Source organism: Cebus imitator, unplaced genomic scaffold, assembly GCF_001604975.1.
Source record: "Cebus imitator isolate Cc_AM_T3 unplaced genomic scaffold, Cebus_imitator-1.0 Scaffold213, whole genome shotgun sequence".
In the NCBI taxonomy this organism is placed as follows: Eukaryota; Metazoa; Chordata; class Mammalia; order Primates; family Cebidae; genus Cebus; species Cebus imitator.
The window spans coordinates 1076821-1082562 of record NW_016107528.1 but is presented as its reverse complement, the minus strand read 5'-3'; the positions used below and the strand labels follow the sequence as shown (position 1 = coordinate 1082562).

The 5742-nt window shown below is 43.2% G+C and overlaps 1 protein-coding gene across 1 annotated transcript in view; it reads left to right on the top strand.

Annotated features, from left to right (window-relative positions):
* The window catches only part of ANKRD55 (ankyrin repeat domain 55), a 131363-nt gene that overhangs the window by 102709 nt on the left and 22912 nt on the right, over positions 1–5742 (top strand). The window lies entirely within an intron of this gene.

The window sequence follows — 5742 nt, the reverse complement described above, 5'->3', positions numbered from 1 at the left end:
ACCTGCCCAGCAACTCTGAATGAACAACGGAGCTGCACTCTAGCCTGGCGACAGAAGGAGACTTTGTCTCAAACAAAAAAAAAAAAAAAAAAAAAAAAAAAAAAAAAAAAAGAAAGGAAAAGGGAAAAAGAGTAGGTGTTTTTCTGAAAACAGGTGTTGATCCTAAGCAAGTAAGAAAGTAGAAGGACTTGGGAGCCACAGTGGCTCAGGCCAGTTGTTCTTGCACATGAGTTGTCGAGGTTAGGCTTCGAGGCCAGTTTGGGCAACATATAAGCCTCTCATTCATTTAAAAAAAAAAGTAGAAACAAGCTACATGAGGAAAAAAGTGAATTAACCAGTTTTTAAAAAAGAACAAACTTCATGGCCAGGTGCGGTGGCTCACGCCTGTAATCCAAGCATTTTGGAGGCCAAGGCGGGTGTATCACCTGAGGCCGGGAGTTCAAGACCAGCCTGACCAACATGGTGAAACTCGGTCTTTAAAAAAAAAAAGAACAAATTTCAGAAAGGTAGCCTGAAGGAAAGCTTATCTACTTCAAAACACTCCTAGAACCAGCTTTGAATAGAATAGTTCCCATTTTGCAATACCAGCCACTTAGCAAAGAAAATCCAATTCTTCAGGCCTCAGGACGAAAGTAAAACTGGGGGGAGAAAAAAAGTACAAAAGATAAGGAGAGTTAAAGGGAAGTAAAATCTCCAGAAGAGTCCTTTCTGCTCCAGTGCTCAACTCAAGGGCCTCATGTACTGATCAAATCCCAGCCCCTCTTTTTTTTTCACATTTTCTGCAGCTAAACATGCAATTCTGCCTTCATGCTGAAGCTATCGGCTTCTGTTTGGTTGGTTGGGTTTTCTGTTTTGTTTTGTTTGTTTTGAGACAGAGTCTCACTCTGTCACCAGGCTGGAATGCAGTGGCATATAAGTCTATGGTATTTAAAACATTGTGGTACTCACTAGATACGTCACAGAACACATAACCCAGAAGCAGCATATATAGCTTTGAAGAAGGAAAGGCGGGGAAACAGACCTCTCCAACACGAACTGGGAAGGAAGGGGTGATTTTTTCTCCCGGGAGCAAGGCAGCATAGTTGCCTAATAGCCAAGCTCAAGCTCACAGAGAAAGTTTCTGCCCTTTTAAAAGCTTACAACTCTAGAAATTACATGTAAAACGGTCTTGGGCTTACAATTCTAGAATATGCATGTGAAAGGGTCTTGGGCTTACAACTCTAAAATTTACATGTGAAAGGGTCTTGGGCTTACAACTTTAGAATATACATGTGAAAGGGTCTTGGAGTAGGCATGGGGTATAGTGACTTAGGTGGGGGTTTGATCTTGTTTAAGTAAAAACAATGCTTTCTGGAAAGATTCCTCCACACCCTGCCTGTAATCTATAGGAGAGCAATTAAGGTGCTGCCCAGTATGCCCCCTTTACTTCTCCTATTGAAATGCAGTGTGGAAGTCAAGTGGGGGATGGTCTTAGATGCTTAAGGGTGATTAAGGGTCTCCTCCCTCAGCCTTAAGTGTCTCAAATTTCATCAGTTTATTAGGTCACAATTCGCTTTAATTTGCAATTCACTTATCTTCAGAGAGGAAAGTCTATTATCAAGTTCTGCTCTCTGTTTCTGGGAATTCTCTGGGGAATGTTTACATGTTTCGTCAATCATTCCTTAGTTACTGATAGCTCAACCCATGCTGCATCCTGGGACCCATCTCCGCCAGCCATTCAGCAGCCACCACATCAGCCCACTGCTTGTCTCCACTGAATTCCTTCTGAAGCATGGGCCCTGCCCTTTAGCTCTCTACTGTGATAGCGGAGGCAGATTCTCCGTGTGTGCAGGATGTCCTGAAGCTTAGAGATAAGAAAGGAACTAAAGTTTAGACAACCTGAAATTAGGTACCACAGATTGGCCCCGAGGACATCGGTAAATTAGAGATTATCTATATGCTTCCCTCATTCCTCAGCAAAACAATTTAACTTTTCCCCCTGTTCTTCTGGACTGCTTCCACGTTGATGGTCAGAAGAACTTGAATGGGTCAGTCTTAGTAATTGTCGTAAAGGAGTATTTCACAAAGCTTCTGAGTGAATCATCACATGTTGGTAACTCTGACTAGAACAACGTCTAGCCCTCCATCTACTGAATTTATTGGCAATACACTCTCTAAATGGGAGGACATAATCTGCTGGGGACTTGTCTTGTTTCAGAATAAATGTTGTCTGGAGACCTCTGTCACATAGAATGGAACTAATCATATCTGCCACATGCAAGTATGCAGTGTGACTGATCACTGTGTTGAAAAATGTATGGCCCTATTAGGTGTTATAAAATTGCTGTCTCTAGCATAACAACAGGAAAAAGATGTTTAATTGACAGAGGATACAGTCTGTACCTGGGAATGCTGGGCCCACACAATATGCATACATAGATGCTCTCCACTCATGTCCAACCTCCTTCACAGATATCCCCAACCCAGCCCTTCTCTGCCTAGCTCCCAGGCTGCCTCTAGGCCTGAGAGACTACCTGGCCCTCTCAGGAGTGCCCTTCTGCCCAGGGTTCAGGCGCTGCACAAGGCTGAGGAGAGGTCTTCCATGACCTCCTTTCCTGCCCCAGGAGTGCCCGTTTCCTGAGCGACTTACCAGAGGGATAGTCATTCTTTGCACAGAAGACCCCATTCATAGGAACGTCGGCCGGATGGTTGCTCATACCTGTAATCCCAACACTTCAGGAAGCTGAGGCGGATGAATCACTTAAGCCCAGGAGTTCAAGATCAGCCTTGACAACATGACGAAACCCCATCTCTACAAAAAATACAAACATTAGCCAGACATGCTGGTACATACCTATAGTCCCAGCTACTCAGGAGGCTGAGATGGGAGAATCACTTGAGCCCAGAGGTGAAGGTTGTAGTGAACTACAATTAGCCAGGCCTGGTGGCAGGCGCCTATAATCCCAGCTCCTCGGGAGGCTGAGGCAGGAGGATGGCTTGAACCCAGGAAGGTTGCAGTGACCCAAGATCGTGCCATTTCACTCCAGACTGGGGGATAAGAGTGAAACTTAGTCTCAAAAAAAAAAAAAATTACAATGATTTTTCTCTATGATTTAACCTAGTTTCTATTTTTGAGTTATCTTACTAGATTAGTAGGAAACCTAACCTCATCTTTTAAAGCCCCTCTGAGCCCTGCTTCCCTTACTGTGCATGCCGTGGTTCTTGAGTTGTATACAATGGGCATATAGGAATAGAGTCTTAGAGGGTGTCCCACTTGTTTTCTGTCCTTCCCCTTCAGGCTGGATGACGTTCAACTGTGTCCATGCTCTGCTTGGGCACCTGCGGGATCATGGGCTGCCTGTGGTCCCATTGCCTAGACACACCACAGACACTCCCCATCCTTCACTCCCAGTACCTCTACCAGTGAAGCAAAGCTCTTGTCGCCTTTGCTTCTGAGTCCAGTGGTCCTTTATGCCCTTGTCACACCACCTTGACCACTGAAGAGGGACCCTCCTTCCAGTGTTGGGGAAGCCATTTCCATTCAGATATTTAGTTAAATATTTTGCCCTTGCCTTAAAGTTGCTCTCGGTCCCAAGCTTGGCTTTTGGAAGCAAAAAGACTTTTCCCTTCCTGACTTTCCAATATCCCTCCCCTGAGGTTGAGCACAAAGTCAACCGTCTCCTTAAATAGGGGAAAGAGGAGAGGTAGAAAATATGTACAGAGATCAGGATCTCAAAATATAATCCCACCACATGAAGAAATGGTGTTGAGAAAAGTTGGCTACGTAATTACAATCAGATTAGCTCTGACGTCACTGCACATACCAAAATACACATACAGCCACACACACAGGTTTTGTTTGCTTGTTTATTTTTTGGTTTTTGAGAACGGGTCTTACTCCATTGCCCAGGCTGGAGTATGGTGGCAGAATCTCGGCTCACTGAAGCCTCAAACACTCTTGGCTCAATCAATCCTCCCACCTCAGCCTCCCGAGTAGCAGGGACTACAGGCATGTAGCCACCACACCCAACTAATTTTTATGTTTGTGTGTTTGTGTAGAGACTGGGTTTTGCCATGTTGCCCAGGCTGGTGTCAAACTCCTGGGCTCAAGCAATCTGCCTGCCTTGGCCTCCCAAAGTGACGGGATTTCAGGCGTAAGCCACAGTGCCCAGCCATGGCTTTTTAGTTTTAAACCAAATGAATCTAAGAGAAAATACTGGTTTTCTTTTTATTTACAGTCAGTAAAATTTATTTTTATGGTGTATGGTTCTTTTGTTTTTTCATGTACATTCAGAATTTTTATTTTAAAACAAAGAATCAGAGTAACAATAACAATAGAAAAATCCTTATGGAAATATTGACAATCTGCTCAGTGAGAAATGGGAAAACAACTTCCCTGCCTTACTGCCAGCCTACTGTTTGAGGAGCCAGAAGTTGACGTGAAGTTGGAAGGTCACATTTTCCAGCTAAACCCCACTCCATAGCTATGTGCATTTTATTCAAAGCCTCCATGACCAGAGGGGACAGTGAGAACTGAGACCCAAAATACTGTTATTGGCAAGGGTTTGGCCAAAATGTTTGATGTGTAAGCACCAGGAGGGGAAAGGGAGATCGAGCAACATGAAAAACGGGCTGTAGGAACAAGCACAGAAAATAAGTCAACAGGAAACCTACTTCCACCCAGAGCAAAGTGACAGTGCACGTGCGTTCATCCTCTCAGTGTGGGCTTCACTGCGCGGTGACTCATACTGTTTCAAATGCAGTCTACTGGAAAGACTCAAATCCGCTAAGGGCACTCAGCATGGGACCACGGTGACGTGGTAACAGACATACACAAGCAAGCTGTGACCCTGAAGCAACAGTACACTTCAGATAATCGTTCAGAAAAGATCCTCTCCCAGAGCTGAGGTTACACATTCCAAGTTAGCTATAAACATTCTTTGGGGAATTCCTTTAAAGGTATGAGTTAAAATAAAACAAAAATCAACATATGGTGTGCAGTTCTATGTGTTTTAACATGCATGATTTCATGTTACCACCACAAACAAAATTCAGAATAATTCCATCAACTCATGTTGATGCCCTCTCCCACCCCTAAGCCCTGGCAACCACTCATTAGTTATCTGTCTGCCTTTTCTAGAAGGTCATGTAAATGGAAATAGACAGTAGGTCATCCTTTGAGACTGATTTACTTGATTTATTTCACTTAGCAGAATGCATTTGAGACCCATCTATTTTGTTGCAAATATCTACAGTCCATTCTTTTTCATTACTGAGTAGTATTCCAGTACTACCGGAATAGGATGAACCACAGTTTGTCCATTCACCCGCTGAAGGACATTGAGTTGTGCCCAGTTTTTGGCAATTATGATAATGCTGCTACAAACATTTGTGTACCATTATCTGTGTGAATGTAAGTTTTTATTTCTCCAGCAAAATATTTAAAAGTGGGATTTGTAGGTTATAAGTACATGTTTAACTTCAGAAGGAGCTGCTAAATTATTTTCCAGAGTGGCTCTTACTACTTTACATTCCCACCAGGAATGTGTAAAAGTTCCCGTTGCTCCGTATTTTCACCAGCACCTGGTAGTGCCAAGCTTTGTTCTGTTTGGGTTTCTTTTTTCCCGCCTTATGGTTTTAATTTCATTTCTCTAATGACAGATGTTATTGAGCACCTCTTCATGTGCTTATATACCATCCATAGATCTTCTTTGATGAAGTGTCTATTCTGATCTTTTGCTAATTTTTTTTTTTTTTTTTTTT